The sequence below is a fragment of the Microtus oregoni genome, unplaced genomic scaffold (assembly GCF_018167655.1).
Source record: "Microtus oregoni isolate MIOR12 unplaced genomic scaffold, Mior012 000023F_ref0000262, whole genome shotgun sequence".
NCBI lineage: Eukaryota > Metazoa > Chordata > Mammalia > Rodentia > Cricetidae > Microtus > Microtus oregoni.
Window position 1 is genome coordinate 21365709 of NW_024543082.1, and position 23052 is coordinate 21388760.

The following is a 23052-nucleotide window of genomic DNA, read 5'->3' on the forward strand; positions in this document are numbered from 1 at the left end:
TTCCTCAGTACCTGCAATTCAAGTATACAAACACTTTTCATTGGCATCCAACCTGATCTCTGGTCTTATTCTTTCATCATCCTCTATACAGTAGGTTGAATCTGTCATTTTCAAAAGGCTATTTCCTCATTTTTTTTTCAGCGTTTTCTTTGTACAATGCCTAGAATCTTCTTCCTCACTTGCCTAGTTCTTTCTTACCTAATTTCAGGGCCTCATTTCAGGGTTTTCTCCTTCAGATACCATTCCTCACTTCTTCTCACACTGAGACTTAATGGGTCTCTGTTACTGTCTCTTTGCTGCAATATCAACTATGTTTTACAATCTTGTATTCATATACTGTTTATTTAATTAGGCCTCCATCTGAGAGTGTGACCATGGGAATAGAAACATTAGAATCTTCTAATATTTTATTTAAAATGTGGATTCCTGGCTTACTCCTATAATGTCAGAATTAGACTGTCTTTCAGTGAATCCCAAGACTCTTGATTTTAGCTCACCTCAGTAATTTTTATAAATATTAAACTTCAAGAATCATTGGAGTGAGGTATCAGCCCCCTGAGGCAAGATAATGTTATACTTTTCTGTTATCTCCACCAATTAATACACAGGCCATGCTCAGCATACTTCTTTAATAGATAGTAATTTCAAACTAACATATATTATTTATCTAACATACCATTATTCATCCAACACATAATTAACTTTGATTAGTGCTATGTTATTAGCAAGTTTCTAACAGTTTGATAATTCACACATGCTGTGTGGAGGGTTTAAGAATATGATATTGCATTTCAAAGGGAAAATTAGGTTTTCATTCCTCCACACCATCTTTTAAAAAGAGAAAACGTAAAAGCAAAAGAAAGGCAGTTTCTACATGCGCTAAGATATGTATGAGCAATAAATAAATACTTTAGATACCAGAAATGCTTTAAAACACAATCCCAGAAAATTCTATGGAGGTCGAACCTCCCCTAGAAAGAGCATCGAATGTCGTCAGGATTGCTGTTACATTCACATGATGTCTATCTTGTTTGTTCTCACTCAATGAGCGCTCACATGTACCTGTTCTGTGTCTCTTTACTCTAAGGCTACTTTTCCTTTATTCATCACTTCCTACTAAAAGTGACAATCTTGATATTTTAAAAACAAAAGTACTTCCTTTCTCTGGATTTGGCTTGGCTTGGTTTAATTCTGTAACCAGATTCTTGCTTCGATCTTTATGTCCAACCCAGTTCCAAGCCCCTGCTACCCCTCACTTTCTGCTTAAGGCCCCTGTCATCCCTGACTGCCATGACGAGTTAGCTGAATTCCTGAGTTACTCAGATGGCCTAGGGCAGTTAGATCACTATGCTTTAGGTCATTTGGGTCCAGTGGTTAAGGAAACCTTAAGCTATGGTAAAGAAGAGAGAGTGAACATGAAGAGAAAGACCTCACCAACTTGAAAATTCACTGTTCAGGCCATTGCATTAAAATCAATCAAATATCTACACAACGCCAACTACATGTCAGTCATCGAAAGTACAAATAGGTTTAGTCTTTCGGGACTAAAATAACCTAAGGGCTCATATACTACTTGCATATGAAAATAGGATAAAAATCTACCCCAAATCCTCAGGGAAACGGTCCCTTCCCTCTCCTGCCACAGTATATGGCATCTTTATGAGGCAAGTTCTTCCTGCTCTCCTCCAGTCTACAAATGTTAAAGAGAGGAAGACAAAGTATTCTTGTCCTTGAACAGTCCAAGTAATCAAACGTCAAGGCCAATCAAGAATCTGTATACAGGCTTTTACTGAGAACACCATCTGTTCAGAGCTTTTTCTTTTAGCAGTGCAACCTTTCTTCACCGATAGCATTAAAATCATTTCCAAACATGGAAATCATCAAGGAAGGAGGGAAAAGGATCTACTAGATTCTCGTGTGTTAAATTCTCATTGTATGTGTTACTGACATATTAATTTCACAAAACCATGATGTAGATAATATATATTATTCTCCAATTTATACAGAGTAAAGTGAGACGAAATATGTGTTGGATACACAGGTATTTCTTGGCTGGAAGGACAAAACATTGTTATTAGTGATTATGGATAAAGTCTGATGTAGGTAGACAGAACTGCCTGATAGAGAAATGATTGATTATGATCAACTGCATTTCCTTACACTAAATTCTTGCATTGATCTCATTTTTCACTAGTTCTGGCTCCTAGTTTTAAATGAAAGGTTTGTTCTAATGGTTTCTCAGCTGAAGCTTGGTCACCTGATTCTATTCTTTTTGTTTGTTTGTTTATTTTTTTTTAGTTGTTGAAAAAAAATTTCCGCCTCCTCCCCGTTTCTCATTCCCCCCTCCCACACATCGCCCCTCCTCCCACTCCCCTCCCCCTCTCCCCCTCTCCCCCACTCCATTCCCCCTCCCTCTCGAGAATGAAGACTGCTCTTCACCTGATTCTATTCTAAAGTTATTCTGGAGAAAGGTTTTTTTTAGAGGGATGGACACTTGGGTGGATTATTGCAAACAATTAAAAACATCTTGACTACCAGATGGCCAGTTCTCCTTTAATTACAATCAATTTTGTTAGATCAATGACCCAAAAATCTTCTTGCAAACACACCTAGAGTTGAGATTTTTTTTTTTTTGAACTGTATGTCTGTAGTAGGCAGGATGCTGTAGATGAATGGAGCCAATAGACTGTGTATGTGTTAGAAAAGGAGATTTACTGGGTTGGCTTACATGTTAGGACTGGTTAGTTCAACAATGACTGTCTGCATGTTGGAGAGGCAGAGAGCCCAGTGGCTGCTCAGTCAACAAATCATGCTGCAGAAGCCATTCATTTCGCCTCAGAAGCCTGGGAGCTCCCTCGAGCAGCTCCAGTATTCAGCCTACAGGAGTTGGGAGTCAGATGCTTACAGGGAGTGGCACAGCAGCCATGATAAATGCACTCACTTAAAGGAGCAAAAGCTATCTTTTTTCCTCAGATATTTTTCTAGCTGGGACCTCCTTTGGAAGGTACTGTCTACTCTAAAGGTGCATTATCCATTTTCAGTCAATACCCTCTGAAAACTTCTCGCAGACACACCCAGAGATGTGTGTGTCTCCTTGGTGATCCCAAATACTGTCAAACTGATCATCAAAATTAACCATCATGATGTTATTCACAAATATAAACATGAATTGTGTAGTTCATTTATTCAATTGACAAATAACTCCCAGGTGTCTCTAACCTTAGCAATGGACATACAAAAGTGAACAAAAAAGTAAGAAAGCCCAGATCTCATAGAATTTGCATTCAGTGAGGAAATGATACTCAAAATGATAAAATATAGACATGGAAGAAGGTTCTGTGATTAAAGCACCTAAAAAGAGGCACTAGTCATAATATAGAGCTCTGGGTTCGAGAGAATCTGTATGAATAAGCGGGGAGAGAATAGACGATGATTCTAAACATCACTCTCAGGCCTACACAAACACATACACACCACACACACATGCACAAACCACATACAGCACACACCACACCACACACACACACACATACCACATGCACATATACACACCACATACACCTCACACACACACACACACACACACACCACACCACACACACACACATATACCACATGCACATATACACACCACATACACCTCACACACACACTACACCACACGCAACTTGAACAAACCACATACACCACACACACACACACACACCACACCACACACACACACACATACTACATGCACATACACACACCACATACACCACACACACACACACACACACACCACACCACACACACGTGAACAAACCACATACACCACACACACATACCTCATGCACATACACCACACACACACACACACACACATATACACACACCCCACATGCACATAAAGCAAATGGAAAAATAAAGAAATAATGAGGAGCAATATTTTATATAAGTAGAAACACCATGAGAGGGAAACTAACAATAGGATGACCGGAGTTGGAAGGGTGAGAGAAGGCCTAGGATGATGATCCCCTCCATGGGAATAGAAAGCTTCCCTGGAAGCTTCAGGTTGTTGGATGAGGATCCTAACATCAGGAGTTGGCTACCTCCTATGATTTATTGTTCAGGAAGTCCCCCTTAAGGCTCCAAGCCAAGCCAAACAATTGTGACTGCTGTAGGTTTCCTACCAGAACTAGATGGTGAGACACTATTGTTGAAGAAAACATATGCTGTGGTCTTAAGGCATGAGTAAATCCAGGTGAATCAGTCTGGAAGCTTCCTGCCTGCTAGTTAGCCAAGGTGCTGTGCCTTCTGCTGGGGAAGACTTGTTTTCAACAGTTTTGCTCAGATGTGGATCCTGCACGCAACACTACTGATAACCCAGGCAAGATAACCCCACTGGTACAGTAGTAATGTGATACTTTCAGAAGTAACCAAGCACTTTCCTATTTGGATTTGAGACCCATTCCACAGGAAGGAATTCATATCTAGTACTGTAAGCCCAATTAAAATTCCACGGCTGGGGAGGTCATTGGTCCTAGGGGGGAAGGTCCTACTATTGCTTTTTTAAAAGGACATGGTATAGCTTCTGAATAATTATGTTGATATCTATGGATTCAGTTGCTTTGCTCAGAAAAGCTTCTTTTAGCAGTTATTAGTAGTAACTATAGAAATTTGCAACAGGTCACAGTGCTGAGACAAATGACTATTCAGCCACAAATGAGACATCTATATGAGACAGCTTGTACAAGGCTTAGGGAACATCTCAAAGGAATTAGGGGAGACTCACAAGGGTCCACCCCTCCCTGAGGACTTATAGACAATCAGTGGTTGATAGGCAGGGGGAGGCATCACCATCAGTGATGTAGCTCCTGGCAAGGGATGCAAGCTACCACAGGCAATCCCTAGCAGAACTTTTTGAGTTGTTAAAAAAAAAAAAAAGTGAAAAGGAACTAGATGTGTAGAAGAGAATCTGTCAGGATAGGAGGTATGGTGGTTTGAAAGAAAATGGCCCCAAAGGAAGTGGCACTATTAGGAAGTATGGGCTTGTTGGAGTAGGTGTGGTCTTGTTGGAGGAAGTGTGTCACTGGGGGGAGGGTGGGCTATGAGGTCTTTTTCTCAAGCTTCACTCCGTGTGACAGTCAGTTGACTGCCTGTTGCCTGCAAGATGAAGCACCCAGCTCTTGCACCATGTCTGCCTGCATGCCACCATGCTCCCTGCCAACCTCTGAAACTATAAGCCACCACCTCAGTTAACATATTTTCTTTACAAGAGTTGCCATGGTTATGGTGTTTTTTCACAGCAATGAAAACCCTAACTAAGACAGAGGGGAAGTGTGTAAGAGAGGTAATGAAGGTTGAATAGCATCAAAATGCATTATATGTGTGTGTCTAAATATGCATACATATATACATGTGTGAAAATGTCAGAATGAAACATACATGTATGCTCAATATATACCAATAAAATCATTAAAAATAAAAATGGAGAGAGAAAGGTGGAGATGGGAAACTAAAGCTAAGGAAGAGAAAATACTATTGTTAGCTAGCAGGAATCCTGTCTATGCAGAGAAACAAATAGCACAAAGGCCCTCAGGTGAGCTGCACTACAAAGTTTGAGGAACAGCTGAGTGGAGTGATGTGGAAAATAAAAAGTCAGAGGAACCCAGGAGTCTTGTAGCCCCGTAAGCCCTCTTCTATTATTTGGAATGAGAGGAGAAGCAATTTAGGGATTTTAAGCAAGGTGATAGGACTGAACTTCTATTTTTAAATGACTACTTAGGTGCTGTGAAAGAAACATGGTGGGAAAATTGCTGAAGCAGGGAGGTCAGAGTAATCTGCTCAGGCTGCCACAACAAAAACCAATAATGGAATGGCTTACGAAAAGCAGAAATGTGTTTCTCCAAGTTCTTGGGACAGGAAAAACTGAGAAAAAGGCACAAGTATATTGGTGTCTGGTGAGAACCCACTTCCAGGCGCTAAGTCAGCCATCTTCCCTCTTACATGGTGGGAGACACAGAGCCCTCTCTGGGGCTCCAGAGAGCTAATTCCATGTGGACTGAGTTTAAGAGATGAAGATACGTGCCCAAGGAAAGCAGGACCAAGAGGAGTGTCTGTGCTGTCTGAAAGACACCCACTACTCTTTCTTGAATTCATCTTAGCACTGATATTGTGCTTTGGTTTTTGTTTTAAGATGTGAGGAATAATATTTTTGCAAGCTAGTTGGAATGAATGACAGTTGATCCTCTGGTATAGGGGAAAACTGTTTGGGTAACATAAAAATGGAAGGTTGATTTATAGACCACAGACCACAGAAACAAAGAGAAAGGCAGAGTTGATTGACATGGGCTTTTCCCCAACTGGTGAAAAGAATGGGATACGGTAATACCTTGATGAAAGTTTGAGGAAATTCCATCCTCATTATTTCTGGATTCTGACAGTAAACTGGAAACAAGGTCACAAGATGAGCCCGATGACAGAGGAGGAAGTGGTAGGGGCTTAAGAATAGAGGGAAGAGGACATATGCTATGTAGATGATGCTTGGCTTGCAATTGTTTGATTTATGAGTTTTCAACCCTACAAGGAGTGAAAGTAATACATATTCAGTAGAAATGTCACGTTGAATTTTGGATATGTATCTTTTCTTGGTTACGTACAGCATGGTGCTATTGAGGTTCCAGAGAAAAATAATCTGCTGTCTGTACAGAGTTCTGTGTTGCCATACTATCATTTCTGTCAATTAGGAGAATTAAAAGCACCTTTTTGAAAAAAGTTAAATCCTTCTCATTTTATTGTTTGGATAGGAATGTGCTATATATTTTCCCCACTCCTCTTTGATCCTCTCTAAACTATAAAGTGGAAAAAAGAAAGCATCTTTAAGAAATGGTGCTGGTATAACTGGATGTCAACATATAGAAAAATTCAAATAGATCCATACCTATTGCCATGCACAAAACTCAAGTTCAAATAAATCAAAGACCTCAAAATAAAGCCAACCACACTGAACCGTCATAGAGAAGGAAGAGGAAAGTATGCTTGAACTCATTGACACAGGAGACCACTTCCTAAACATAACACCCATAGCACAGACACTGAGAACAACAATTAATAAATGGGAACTCCTGAAACTGGGAAACTTCTGTTAAGCAAAGAACATGGTCAACAAGACAAAACGACAGCCTACAGAATGGGAAAAGATCTTCACCAATTCCACATTGGACAGAGTACTGATCTCCAAATTATACAAAGAACTCAAAAAACTTGACATCAAAAGACAAATTAATCCAATTTAAAAAAATGGGGTATAGATCTAAACAGAGAACTCTCAATATAGGAATATCAAATGACTGAAAGACACTAAAGGTAAACCGCCTTTATAAGTTACAAGATTTTCAGTTTATATTACAATATTTACCTGTTTATAAGCCAAGAAACATCTGTAACCACCTTTGGAAACAAGAGAATAAGTTGGACAGTGGTAGAACACACCTTTAATTCCAGCACTTAGGAGGCAGAGGCAGGGAGATCTCTGTGAGTGCAGGCCAGCCTGGTCTACAGAGGGAGTTCCAGAACATCTGGGGATACAAACAAACCCTATCTCAAACAAAACAACAGCAAAAGTGAGAGAATGGATAAGGCTGAGAAGCAGAGGTTTCAAAGAATGATAAGGAAGCATTTTCTGTATTTTTCTCCAGTCATAGTGAACTGCATGAAGCAGACGAGAAGCAGAGGGGAGTGAAAGTCAACCAAAAATAAAAGCTGCTTAAATCACTATCATGACAAAGAGACAGGAAAAGGAAGCAGGAAAGCATTCGAGCATTCAAGCATGTGCATTGCATTCTGGCAATATACACTGCAATTGAAGTCATTCTAAACAGAGAGACTAGAGAGAGGCCCTGAAAACATGGCTTGATCTGACAATATCCAGAGAATACTATAAGAATTGTTCTGGAGGCAGAACTCTGCCAAGATGGAGGTGATGGCAGCAGCAATCTGAGCAAGCACCAGCTGTAATGCAAAAGGGTCAAGATAAATGACTTAGGATTGTCTGCGTGGATATTTAAGTAATAAAGCGTTGCTCTTGGAGTGATGTCAAAGATCCTGGGGTGCTCTAAGAACCAGTATCTCTAAGAAACATGCTTTCAAAGTTAACTTGGATGGGAGAATGAGTGCTATGATCCATTTGGGGCTTTATTTAACTTGTAAGTCTCAAACTCTTTTGAAATTTAAGAGGCACATTAGGATTTTACTTCTTTCTTTTTTGGGTTCCTGTATCCTGTTTACATGCCTCTCTCAAATTCTCTTTTCTCCACCTCTTGCTTTTAATTTATTTTTTCTTCCGCTTTTTAAATGTCTTTCTCAATGCTCCATGTTCCCTTTGCACCCCCACTCCATAATTCCTCTGTCAAGCATCTCAAGACTCACTAATGAGAGACTGAAGATCTCATGATGGCCAAAAGTAGAAAGACGGATGGGGGTTTCGAAAAAGGAAGAAAGAGAGGAACACAGGCTGGCATATCTAATTTGTATCATCTCCTGAAATCAGTTCTACTCAGCTATTCACTAAGCATACTTTGGATAGAGGCTTGGTATATTTGCATTTTGGGCACGGGCATAAAGTTGCGTGCATAAGTCTCAATAGCCAAGCATTACCTGAATAGATACAAAATGTTCTGTGATGTGTGCAAATGGGTAGAGAAAATTTGATTACACATTCTGAAAATGTACTCAGAGCTTCTAAAATGGACGCCTTTCCTCAGAATAGCAGCAATAATCATGATTACTGTGGCATCTACTGCTGTAACAACAAATGAAAAATCAGTTCCTTTCATGACTGACTCGAGCCCTTAGCTTTGGCTATGACATAGCCCTGCTTAATAATCAGCAAAACCTATTATTATCTACCTTACCCATGCCGTGCAGAGCAGAGAGCTTGCCAATTAGCACTGAAAAATATTTAGAGTATAGACAGTGACCTTAATTGCAAAACATTTTATGGGAAGAGAGAGAACATGATCAAGGAACAGCCAATAAATACACATCTCTAAATGCGGCGTCTGGTGAGGAGTGGATCTTGATAATGTTAATCAAGGAAATGTAAAGAAAGGTTGTATTTTTAAGTTGTATTCTGCTTTATAGAGTGATTTTTACTAAGCACTTAAATTAAACTTTTTCTAGGTCCTAAGACTTTAACTCAGTTAACCCGCCGTTCTTTAGTAGCGATATTAAGGGAAATTCAAGAACAAATAAAGAGTGGATCTCTCAAGTGACACTCGAGGATTTCCTGTCATTTTCTAGTAGTAAAAAACAAAACAAAACAAAAACAATCCAATAAGCCAACAAGCAAACACCTTCGTTCTCACTGATAATTTTGATGTATCATTTCTTTGGCATCATTTTCTGTTTGTTATATGCACAAATCATTACGGTAACATCATTAGTTGGACTGTAAATGTCAGCCTTTCTGGGCTTCATTCTTATATTTCTAGCTATATTCTCCACAGAGCCTATACTACACAGAATTAAGTTTTACCAATACTTACTTGTCAGATCTGGATGACTGGATATCAGTTGCCTTATTTCAATGGTATTTAATTCCCATTATAGTGCATGCATATCTGTACCAAGGACTCCTTTCCCCAAAGGTAAGAGAATAAAAACAATAAGAGAATTTTGTGTAAGTCATGTGATAATATGCAGTGATGGGATCCAGGAACATAGAAACCTTGCATCATCTATTGTCTTGCTACTGAGAACATGAACTTTAGACTACATATGTACCACCTAGGATCCGCTTGAAAATGCCCAACCTCTCATACAGAATTTGGCCCCAGCTGAGATTTACTAAAACAGAAGCTGTATGTTAATAGAATCCCAGGTGGTTTGTACACGCATTAGAACTTGAGAAACCTTGATCTATGTGGTGTCTTTATAGATGGGGAGAAATAGGAAAGGACACGTAGAAACAATGTAATAAACACAGCATCCGTTGGTTTATTCAAATGTATTTATGAGTACTCTCTATCCGTGCTTTCTGTCCTAGGATTTAGGGACACAGCAAGAAATGATTGTGACTCTGCACATTGAAGATTACAGCTGCACAAATACTTGTCTACGGCCCAGCGCTGAATCAGTCAGTCAATACAGGGTTTCAAACGATGTGAAATTTATTTTGTCTAATATTTATATGCTAGTGCCGTAAGAGCTATGAGAGGTTTACAGATGTGCATAGAGTATATTCAGACAGTTTATGTATAATGGTGAGACTGATTTCCATCCCTTACAATTTGGTTAATGTCAACATGATCAGCTAAGTCAACATGACTTACATTCGCAGAACATTTTGGAAGGAATAGAAATATAATATTATGATATAAATTATGTATAGCATTGTAATTAGAAAAGGGAAAGCCCACTCCCTAAAAGACCCACTAAGCTACCCTTCAGGATAAAAACTGTGATACTTATTGGAAAATTGGAATATTCAGGTGGACTTTAGGAAGGAAGCAATTTCAAATGGATTATTTAGAAAAGTTTGAAAGAATGGGGGGGATTAGATTGCTTAGGAGGCATTGTGGGTTTTTTGTTTGTTTTTAACAAAGAAAAAAGTCACATCCGTGAGAAAATCTATGTGGGTATCTCTACCTGATTATCATTTCAAGAGCAACCCAAAGGAATAGAAAACATTTAGAGGACAGAAGAGTAAAGCAGAACCACAGCCCACTTCCTCACACAGGTCATGAGAAGGTCTGGCCCACATCTCCAGTCTGGGAACACAGAAGCATAGAGACCAGAGTACTTGGGGATTCATTCCCAGTACTTTTTACTGCATGTCACTATAGTCTTCTTTCTTCCCTGGTAAGGAGACAAATTATTGCATCTAAGTCACAAATTATTGCATCTAATTTGGTTTTGGAAAGCATGTGTAGGTCTCATACCATCAGTGTTCCTTACTCCTCCATTAATTCCCCCAATTGCACATATCCAGCGTAACTGCTTGTCCTGCAGAGAAGAAAGTAAGCAATGATTATAGTTGCCTGAAAAGTCCTACAGTATGCCTACAATGACCACAACTCCTGATTTTTCCAAGATCACCTTCAAATATTTTGTTACATACTCTCCCTAAGCACAGTTTTTATATTTTTGGAATGAGCTGAGGAGAAATTGAAGTTGGAATAATTTAGATGTGAATTCAAGTCATTGTGTGATTTACCTTTCTTCTCTGAGACATAATGTCCTGGTCTGAAAATGAAGCCAGAGCTTGCTTTGTAGAAAGATCATGGATAGCAGTAGGAACTACATAAAAGGTAGATTACATGTCTGTGCAGGGAAGTTTTTTTGTCAACTTGACACAAATTGTAGTCATAAGTGGGGTAGCAACCTCATCTGAGAAATTGCCTCAGTAAGACTGGGCAGTTGGTAAGACTATAGGGTATTTCCTTAATTATGATGTGGGAATGCCCAGCCTACTGTGCCTAGTGCCATCCCTTGCCTTGATGGCCCTGGATGCTATAAGAAAGCAGACTGAGCACGCTATAGGGGGCTAGTCAGTAAGCAACACTCCTTGTGGCCTCTGTATCAGTTCCAGCCTCTAGTTTCTTGCCTTGTTTGAGTTCCTGTCATGAGTGGACTGTGATATGTAAGCCAAACAATCCTTTTCTATGCCAAATTGCTTTTGGTCATGGTGTTTTATCAAAGAAATAGTAACTCGAACTAAGATGGACCTATATGAAATCAATCATGTATGCTTCATATGTATATTTACTTATGTTTCTTCTGTTAGCCTCCTTGTCTAATTGTAATGGTTTATTTTGTTGTGCCTGGTGCCCATTGTCCTGCACAGACTCTTCTGCTCACTTTTCGCATCGTTCCTTCCACTCTGACTTTATACTGTATGAATATCTCATAAAAAATAGTATGGCATAAAAATAATATGTAGTGGGGCTGGAGAGATGGCTCAGCAGTTAAGAGTGCTGGCTGCTCTTTCAGAGGTCCTGAGTTCAGTTCCCAACACCCACATTGCAGGTCACAACTGTCTGTAACTCCAGTTCCAGGGGATCTGGTATCCTCACACAGACAGACATTCAGAGAAAACACCAATGCACATAAAATAAAAATAAATAAATAAATAAGTAAAATTTAAAAATCCTATGTTTCAAAGGAAGATCCTGTGTGCAATAGGATGAAGGGAATGCTGTCTATATAACATCTATTTCCACCTCTGCCTATTCATTATCACCTGTGCCTTGAAGAAAGAATTAAGGTCTAAACATAATTAGATCTTCTTTCTTTCTCTAGAATTCTTTTATATGGGGCAGGGACGTGAAATGATATTTATAGCAGGCCCTCTATAAATGTTACGTGAATGACTGAATGATAATACTGTCTTCATTTACTAATTCATAAGGCAAATTTAATCTGTCACTGTAATATGTATAGAGTAATGAAAATATTTTTAGTTGTATACGTACATTGTAAAGGGAGATGTATTAATTACATGCATATTAACAAATACTATGTATGATGCCAATCAGAATTCACCACTGGAAGTTATAGTCTGTTGTCTTGGACCAGCCACCTTGGTAATACCTCGGAGCTTACTAATGACCCAGACCTACTGACTCGGAATGTACCTGATGCAATGTACAGGACAGACTGAGAAGAATTCATCCTGGGCATTTCGCAGGAAGTCTCCTCAGAAAACAATTTTCAGGTCCAGAGATCTGAAAAAAAAACTTAAATTCCACAAGAAAGTGAGCCAGCAGTCAGGAAGATGGCAGGCATGGAGAAAGAAATCCAGGGCAGGTCACCAATGTAGCATTCTGTTTCATTATTATGAGGGGTTTTTCCCCTTCTTATTCATTCTTCTTTCATACAGTATATCCCAACCACAGTTTCCCCTCCTTCCACTCCTTCCAGTTATTCCCACCTCCCCTCTCCCCCAGATCCATTGCTACTCATACTTCCCAGCAGAAAAGAGCAGGCCTCTCAGGGGCAGAAACCAAACACAGAATAACAAGATGCAATAAGACTAGGTACAAGTCCTCATATCAAGGCTGGGTGAGGCACCCAGTAGGAGGAAAAGGGTCTCAAGAGCAGACAAAGGAGCCAGAGATACCTTCACTCCCACTGTTATGGGTCACACAAATTCCCAAGCTAAACAACCACAACATACATGCTTAGCACAGACCCATGCAGGCTCCATGACTGCCATTTTATTTTATCAGTGGTTTATTTTGGCCTGTAATTTCCACTCCAAAACAATCCACAGAAACTAGAATTTTCTTCTAAAAAGTAGACTGTAGGAATTCTAATCCCCACCCACCTTTCTGAACCCACCTTGCCTGACGATAGGGCACAAGACAATCTTCATTCCAATCAGAGAGAAGGAGACTACACAGAGACAAAGAAGATTATTCAAACAGGCAGGCCTTGCTGGGTATCTATGCCAAGTCTAGTAGCATAGGCTCATACTTACTTTGGCCATGGCCATGCAGTGGTGTGTCTCTAATGTTCAAGGGGAGGGACGGACAAGGCTTGTAGAGCTTCTGAATGGCAGAACACCTGGAAACTCAGAGGTAGCGAGAATTCACCAACACCCTGGATGGGTGACACTCAAACGTCTATTCTGGGGACAGAAATCCTGTGCTCACAAAGCTTCCAGGCACTGTCCTGTCTTTCTCTTCATTTGGTTGCATGTTGTTAGCTAGAAAATACCTTTTATTCGATTTACAGTGTGACAAAAGAAAAACATTCCTTTGGAATGAACTGACACATGCTAAGAACAGGGCTTCTCCAAGTTTTCTGAGCGGCTCTAGCCAAATAATCAGACTTGAGAGCATAGAGGATAAAGGGTGGGAAAGGGAGAAAAGATATATCACACTGATATGTATACCTTTATTCCATTGTAAGCATCATTTTTTTTGCCATGACAAATGCAACTTTCATGAGAGCCTTGAGTTTTCATTCCCAGTACATGTCAAAAGCTAGCCATGGTCACAAGCATGCCTGTACCACCAATGCTATCTGGGGTGAAGACAAAAGAATCCTTGTGACTTGCTGGCCTCTCACCTAGCTCCAGGTACAATAAGAGACCCCGTCTCAAGGAAATAAGGCAGAGCGTACACACATGGACATAGACACTCTCATATACATAGAAGCATACATCTCCCTGGGCAGTGGTAGCGCCTTTAATCCCAGCACTTGGGAGAAAGAGACAGGTGGATCTCTGTGAGTTTGAGGCCAGCCTGGTCTACAGAGTGAATTCCAAGACTGGCTCCATAGACACTGAAGAACCCTGTCTCAAAAAATCAAAAAAAAAAAAAAGAACAAACAAGCATACACCTCACAAGCACACATCACACACACACAACACACACACACGTGCATGGGGGAAAAAGTAGTAGAAAATTCTCTGAAGGGAATGGGCACTGATCAGAACAGAACAGAAAACAATGATGCAGATAAAGAGAAAAAGGGAACACATATGTGTTCCTGGAAAATTCGTTCAAAGCTAGTTGGTCAGAAGTCCTGAAAGTCTAGACTTACCTTGGTTCCTAAAACAGGCACAGTATTGAGGTCTAACCTCTCAACACCAGGTAGACAGTATCACACCTTAATTAAATTCAAGGACCGCCAGCTGTATCTCCGACAGAGCTTCTTTGGAGGTCATAGAAGTCTTGCGAGTAGGCTGTGGTGTGAGAATGGGTGACAGCAACTGCCAGATTGTTTCCTTAAACATCATCAGTAGGGGCTTCTGGGTAGGCTGTCAATACCTTTGGTTTCCACCTTCATCACCATCCTGAGATGCAGGCTACACACCTGGATCCTCTCCTATATGGTTGCTTGTGTGATTCTACACATGGCATCACAGCAGAACTTTGGATCATTTGAAAGTTACAGGTGAGCTGAATGCCTTGCACACACTTCTTTCTGTATGGGAGGAGGGGGCTTTGCTCACACGGAAGGGTTACTCAGAGGTCCTTTTGTCCTTGACTTAAAATAAAAAACAAAATAAAAAAATCAACATCCTGCCCAGACAGTGGTGGTGCACGCCTATAATCCAGCATTTGGGAGACAGAGGCAAGTGGATTTCTGAGTTCGAGGCCAGCCTGGTCTACAGAGAGAGTTCCGGAACAGCCAGGGTTACACAGAGAAACCCTGCTTCCAAAAAACAAACAAAAACACACATGGACAAGTACCATACTCTCTAATATACAATTATATGTATTGGACTTTTCAATCTACTTCCTCACAAATATGCTTGATTTTAAAATGCATAAACTGATATTTATGCCAGGCCTATTTATGTTGGTGTTTATGACTTCGTTACACCTTTTAACTGCTTTACCAACACCCAGTTTTGTTTCATTTTTTTTCTTAGCTTCTTTCTGTGTTTTCTTGGATTGCTTCTCCCTTCTAGAAAGCTTTATTGCCATTTTAATGTCTGGCGTATGTGTGTACTTGTTAAACAGAAGACTGAAGACTGAGGTCTATGTAGACAAGTTATCTGGTGTAATAGGAGAAAGCTTAGAATTTATAATTAGAAGTCTATTTCAGGTTCCTTCAGAAGACTGCTGAAATTCCTGTCAGGGGCGTCTTGACTGCCTGGAAATTGGATGTCATTGAGGATTTTTTTTCTTTTGCCCTCTCTTGTTTCCTTGGCAACAGGTTGGTGATGCAGCTGCTGAAATCCACTGTCTCCCTGGAGATGCTGGTGTGGGCAGGTGGCAAACCACTGGTAATGGCTGCAGTGAATACCAAACTCAACCGAATCCTTTCATTTCAGGTCTCATCAGTGCATTATAGGAAGGGACCTACATAACAGAAGAAGGGTTTGCCAGTATAATGATTGACAGAATTATCAGTGAAGGACAGGTTTTTTGAGCTTTTTGAAAGAGCTTCCTTCTGTACATACCACTTCATAGGGTGACCTAACATGCACATGCTTTAGGCAATCACGGACAATAATTCTGTGCTAGAGCACTGTAATGGAAAAGGCGTTCTCTAGTAATATAAAGTCTGACAGGGGAGGGGTTAGGGGTCAGCACCCTTTCCTCTGGACTTACGGCAGGCATGTGGTCCTTTCTGGGTAGACACATTTAACAACCCCTCCCCATGCCTTTAATGTTTTTGTGAAACAAATCATGCCTGCAATCTGCAAAGAAAGCATGTGGGAAATACAAATGTTCCACGTCTGTCTGTGTTCTTGCCTGTTACACATGAGAAAGGGGGCAACCAGGAAATAAAAAGGTGAGCTGGGAAGGACGTACCACTTAGGAGAAAACCTAAAAGGAAACTGGGGGTACAAACAGCCGTAGCTGTGAAATACAGACGGGCATGACAGCTGGGAGGCGTACGGACCTTACACCACAGTGTAGGTAGTTCAGACACTCGGGACTTTGTTTAAACATGACAAGCAGATGATAGTGAAGTAACAAAACCATAAGGAAGTTAGTGCAACAAAGGAGCAGGAGCCACAATCATACCAATTCATTTCAAGGGCATATTTGAAAATGGATCCATTTAAAAATAACATTGAATTCAACCATTTGTTGGATTTGCCCTGAGAAAGAATCCATAAACAGAATGGCTGTGAATGTGTTTAACCTGAAGGATACACAGGGGCAAAGACAGAGAAGAAATGGCCAGCATGAGGGTTGGGTGGTGTCTGGATCACAGATAGACAAGGCTACAGAAAAGGAAAAGAGGATGGGAAGATGAGGATGTCAGTGGCTGCAAGTGCTGGTCATGTACTATCAAAACAAACAAGGTGCCGATTAAAAGCATCTCAGCCAAAGAAAACGCAGTCAGCACATGCTCAGATCTGTGATAATATCTTTCCTCATTCTAAGAACCGTGGTGAAACTTCTGAATTTTGCATTACCTAATTATCACTTGCGGGTCTTCTGAGTGTCAAGTTCTTCATGATGTCCCCCCAAAAATGCTCAAGTAATTTGATTTTCATCCTTTCATTGCTGACAATTTGTGCAAGTACTGAAGAGTAAATATCTTGGGGGAAAGACTTTTGAATAGCATTTTTAAAGAACACTCCCACTGACCTCACCTTTTGATCCCCCAATTGACAGGAGCAGCTCAGCTCAAATAAATCAAAGTCGTAGTTTTCCTTAAGACCAGAACAAACGCTGCCAGGATATGAAGAATAAGAAAGAGCAGCGGATTCTCTCATGGATGCAATAAATGACCAACGGCATTGACTTCACAATGAAGTGGACCATGTTGGAGGAACACAGAAATAATACAAATGCAGAGATGCTGGGTTTCATCCTGCTTTCAGTTAGCTTGCTCTTGCTCAGCTCTGAACATAGCATGCTAATCATTCAAGGAACATCCTCCTAGGAGCTAATGATGTGAAACTTATCTCAACCCCCTTCTAGGCTGGAGGCACAAAGCATTCCTAGGTATCAACTCAGCTTCTGCAGCGTTGTGTTCCATATCCCCATATGAGTGTCGGAAAGCTTCCAGTCCTCGTGTTAAGCAGGCAATCACTTTAGGTGGCAGGGGAGGCGGAGCCTTGTGGAGAGTCACCCTAAGCCTTGTGGAGAGCTCACTCCACGAATGGAGATGACTATCCCTGGAACACGATGAAGCTGCCCCACCCTGGTGCAAGTGTTCATTTCATGGGAAGCAACTTCTTCCCAATGTGGTCAGAATTCCTCAAGGGTCACCTTGTAGCACTAGGATTGAGATAACTATGAAGCAGACAACAGTTGGGCCAGCACTGTTTTGTTCTGTGTGCCATAGCCATCTCAGTTTGCTGAAGGTAGCCTGGTATGCTTGATGTCCATCTTTTGAACACAGCCATGTTGTTTCAAATCACTCCTCGCCTTCCCATCATCACTTTTCCATTAGATTGCTGGAGACAGTGGCTTGACCTAATTTAGGGGCGTTCTTTCAGAGTCAGGCTTCTGGCCTATGATTTTGATTACAATAGATACCTTCCCATGATGGTTAATCTTAGTTGCTAGCTTGATGGCAGAGATGTGGCTAAGAGCCCAGGAAATCCTGTTTCTTGTTGGTGTCTTTAAAGACCTTTAGGTGGGGGAGAAGATCTATCTACCTGAATATGGATGATCCCATCCCTTAGGGTGCCCTGGGGGAATGAGAGGAAAAGAGAAAGCCAGTAGAGAAGGTGTTTGCTTCCGCTGCTCTTACTGGTGGGCTGGCAGGATGTGAACTACATTATTCTGCCACACCCTCCCCGCCGTGAGGCTGAAACCTGTGAAAATGACTCCAAACAAATCCTGCACCTTGTAAATTGCTTCTCTCAGGTCTTTGGCCCCAATGATGAAAAAGGCTGACTAACCTACCACCAAAAAAAACAACAGTTCTGCCTTTTAAATCAAATTATGATGGCTCTTTGCTTATTTCAAATTACCTTTTATAAACGTGGCCTGTTTCTGAATTTGTTTCTTTCTATATATCTATCTTTGTCTCTTTCACTAATCCAGTGATCTATATGGAGTCTGTTGAAATGAGATAGAAAAGGGAATCACTCTAGACTCATCTTTGTGGTCAGGTAAGTTTTCATAAAAAGCTGAGGGCAGCATCTTGATGAAATAGGATGGTTCTAATCCACAACAATGTGTGGTGAAAGAACTTGACATTCACCCAACAGAACAGGGCAGAGCCTGTGGAATGATGAGCCAGGAATGTGGAACTTCTATAGTAGAGATGGACTGTGCCACTCAATAGCTGAGGAAGGACACAGTGTAGTTGGTGCTTGTGAGCTTAGCAGGTTTTGGCCAGAATTCCAGGCAGAAAGCAGGCATTCAGAAACCAAGAAAGAGGCAGTTTGGGTTGGGGAGAGGAAGCCAGTGATTTGGTATCAAATAAGAGTTGCTCTCCGTGGGAAGTTCTCAAGAGTTTTTGGCTAGAAGGAAATTCATGGGCAAGAATCTTGGAGCAGGAAGACTTCAGGAGGCCATTCACCTGAGTGGAGAGAAAGAAAGAACAGCGGTGGAAACTGATGCACCCAGTGCCTGTTTGGTGAGCCAACTAAGATAAATCACCAAGATGAGACAGCAAGCACCCATCTGGGAAGGTTTAAGACATTTGGGGTTGTGACTCAGAGACTTGAGTCTAGAACAACCTGTGTGCAAATCTTTGTGGCAGGAAGATTTTTTTTTTCTCTTCATTCTTTAAGAACTTTACCTCTGGAGGAGAACAATCCACACCCCAGATAACCTCCTAGATCCTCCTGGCCACTTGTAAACCAGTGTATTTTCAGTCCCAAAGGAACTCTGCAGGAAGAGATGCTTCAGGAAGAGATGTTTGCAAATGAGAACTGCAGGAAGCCGGCGTGAGTCATATCCAGGTAGTGCCCGAGAATGCACACACTGACTTTAGGCTATGGATCTTCACTACTGCCACAAGGAGCACACCTGAGGACACAGAGGTAGGGACAAGGAGATTTAAAGACAGGAACCAGGTGATGAGGAAGTGCTTGACTACAAAGCTTGTCACACACATAGCTTGTTGCTTAGCTCTCTCCCAGGCTTCTATTCCTTAATGCTCAAGTTGACTTTATGCTTGAAATGGGGGGATGAGCACATTCTCTGTGGAAAAGACTCCACGGAGGAAGTGGAAACAAGTAAAAGGCAAGGTATCCATTCAAAGTCAGAGCAGTGGCTGGAGTGATGGCTTGGTGTTAAAGAGAGTTGGCTGTTCTTCCAGAGGACCTGGGTTCGATAATATATGCAGACAAAGCATCCATACACATAAAAGTAAGTCAGAGGCAGACTCCTGAGCCTTCCACAAGTAAGGAGAGAGCAGGGTAAAAATGTTGAGGAGTGCTCAGTCTCGGAGTCTGAGGGATGCTTTAACACATGAAGTATTTGTGATATTTTTGTGTGCCAAGTCTCTAATGCTTTTAGTATGTCTTCATCCTGTGGAAGACTATATGTGGCCTTGAACCCAATTAGCAAAATTTGCCGGTTCTGCTGTTTTTACACGATGTTCAAGCTGACAAACCAACTTGGTTCCAATTTACTTTTTTTTTTAAGCATTTATTTATTTATGAGGAGGATGGACCACAACCCCCCTTTTGGGTTCACAGTATAACTTGCAGGCATTGGTTCTCTCTTTTCAACATGTGGCTCCCAGGGATCGAATCCCGACTATGAGGCTTCACCACAAGTACTTTCTATCCTTTGAATCATCTTGCTGTCTCCAAAGTTACAGCTTAACACAATGTTAAAGTGCAGATTTTAGAAGCAAGAGCTGTGTAGAGAATTAGCTATTAAATGATATTTTTTCTAAGCCTCCAATAAGCTGAAATGATTTTCTGATTTATGAGAGAAGAGACTTAACTTTTAAGGCCTCTCCATCCTTTTGGTCAACAACAAAACCCTTAAATAACTACACTTACAGAAATGTGAGAGAGGGATGTGTGTGTGTTCTTCTTCTGAAAAATAAAGGCTGCAAAGGGTGCTCTCATCTAAATGCTGATGTTTCTCAGTGAGAAGCCAGGGATGAATTGTAATGTGATTCGAAGCCAGAGAAATATTGCTTCACAGGCTCCTCAGAGGCCAGGCCAGAATTGAGGGGATATTTATTTTCTCTGTAGGAATTTGGACTGTATCATACCCAGATTGTTTATTCTTGCTTTTACACTGGTGAGTGTTTATGTGTATAAGCATGTGTGAGGGTATGCATTTGATGTGTGTGTGTGTGTGTGTGTGTGTGTGTGCGCGCGCGCGCGCCCTTGGGATCTCCATACAGATCACTGATCTGAGTTCTAGAATGTGGGAAGAACTACAGGTTGGAGTCTCAAGAAGAGAAATGTTCAAGGAGATAGGTAACCAAAGAAAGTCAATGGTAATTCCAGCTATTATGGAGTCTGAGGCAGGAGAATCACAAGCTTAAGAACTTCTTGGGCTATGAAATAAACCTATCTTGTGTGAGGCCCTAAATTCGAGTATTTTTTGAAACAAACCTAAACAAACAAGAATAAAAAAATCCACCTCTAATCTGATAAACAGTTAGGGTCACTAGAAATCCTGCTAGGTATGTACCTAAGAAATGAACATGAAAACATATGGCCACACAGAACCTTGTTCATGAATACTCACAGCAGCATTATTTGTAACATCCCAAAGTGCAAACAATCCATGTGTTCAGTGGCTAATGAACACAAACAAAATGATGGCATCCATGGAATGGATTGAAATTTTGTTATGAATAATTATAGCATTCCATGCCTGCAGCACCATGATTGAGTTATGAAAAATACTATTCTAAATGAATTAAACAAGTCACACACACATGCAAAACCACCACACTTTATATGTTTACATTTACTGGAAGACTGAAAATTGGCAGATTTATAAAATGGCAGGTAATAACAGGAAATGACTCCACAGGAAGTGGTTTAAGAGGAATTCAACTATTCATTTGTGACTATGCTTCTTTAACTTGATTAATATATTGAAAAGACCATAGTGCATAATTTAAATCAGCTAGACACAGAAACTGTGGATTAAATCTTCATGTTTAAAGCATGAATGACTCAGAATTTGAGAAATGTACTTGAATTGATACAAACCACTATGATACACTGAGTAGCAGTTTGGGCACTGAAAATAGACTTCCTGAACTCAACCATCAACCCTGTTTTTTACTAGCTATGACAGAGGGCAAGTCACTTCACTCTTATGTGCCTCAATTTTCTTCTCTATCCTCTATAAATAAGGAAAATAATTGGACGTGATTATGCCTATTTGTGTGTGTGTATGTGTGTGTGTGCGTGTGTGTGTGAGTGTGTGTGTGTGTGTGTGTGTGTGTGTGTGTGTGTGTATGTACGGCACATGTGTGGCGGGAGCCAGTCCTTTTCTTCTACCATGTGGAACTAGGGAATGGAAATCAAGCCATCAAGCTTGGTGGCAGGTGCCTTTACCAATGAGCTACCTCACAGGTACAGTGAGATCTTTTTGAAGATTAAACAAATTTATAATACAAAAGCTCTCAACAGCACTTGACACTTAGTTGGCACAATAGGAAACATTTGCGATTAGTATAATTGTCATCTTCAATGAAATGTTAACTTCTTGGTCTCTGAGAACAGGGTCACACTCCAGCACTAGAAGGTGATAATTCTCTCAGAGTTGTTATTGCCTCTGGCAGTCATCCTGGCAAGCTGCTGACCTCTGTAGAGGTAATAGAATCTGGGGAAGTAGGACATAACTCCTCATCAAGCCCAGCTCCTTCTGTCTGAGCCATGTGGCTGTTGGCATCAACGTTCTGTCAATAAAAGACTTATTTGAACAGAATCCAGTTGATAGAGTTATACCTTACCTAGACAAAGACCTGGAAACCAAGGGGTATGGGGCAATGCAGATTTCCTAGGGGTCTTCTAACAAGACTAGAAATGTGTTGTAGGTGACCCGTGAGCTATGAAAACAGGCATATCCAGAATCAGTTGTGGTTTTGTTATTCTCTTTTTTAATAATGAACTTCCATGAAAGTCTTACAAAACGACTCAGGCTGGACTTGATATTCCATCATAGGACATAAAGATTAGAGTGCATAGTAGCTCCAACAAGTATGCTACACAGGATGGCAGCCTCTGAGCCACAACATCACAAGACAAGACCAGCAAGAGGGGTAAGAGGTCATTTGAAAGATACCAGCAAGTCCAAAACACTAATGACAAGGGGAAGAGGCCCAGCATAATAGAGGAACCTAGATAAACACCACCATCCACACAGATGAGGAGACAATATGGTCATAAGGTAACGGAATGATATCCACTACCAAAGCAAGAGTGATGTAGGACCTGTAGGACTGGGGTCTTAGGTTACTATAGCCTAGAACATACTTTTAGATTTAGGCTTAATGCTTTCTTTCTGAGCATCAAATGCTATCATAGCCAGTGTTAACTGAGTCTAAAGCATCTCAATCAGTTCCACATCATCGTCCACATGAGGAAGCTTCATGGATCCTTTAGGGTCATGTCTCCCCAGCAATATCCTGTGTTTGCTTTTATCTGTGTTTCAGTTTTCAGTCCCAAACACCGAGTCATGGCTTCTTTGAATACAATGATGTGGT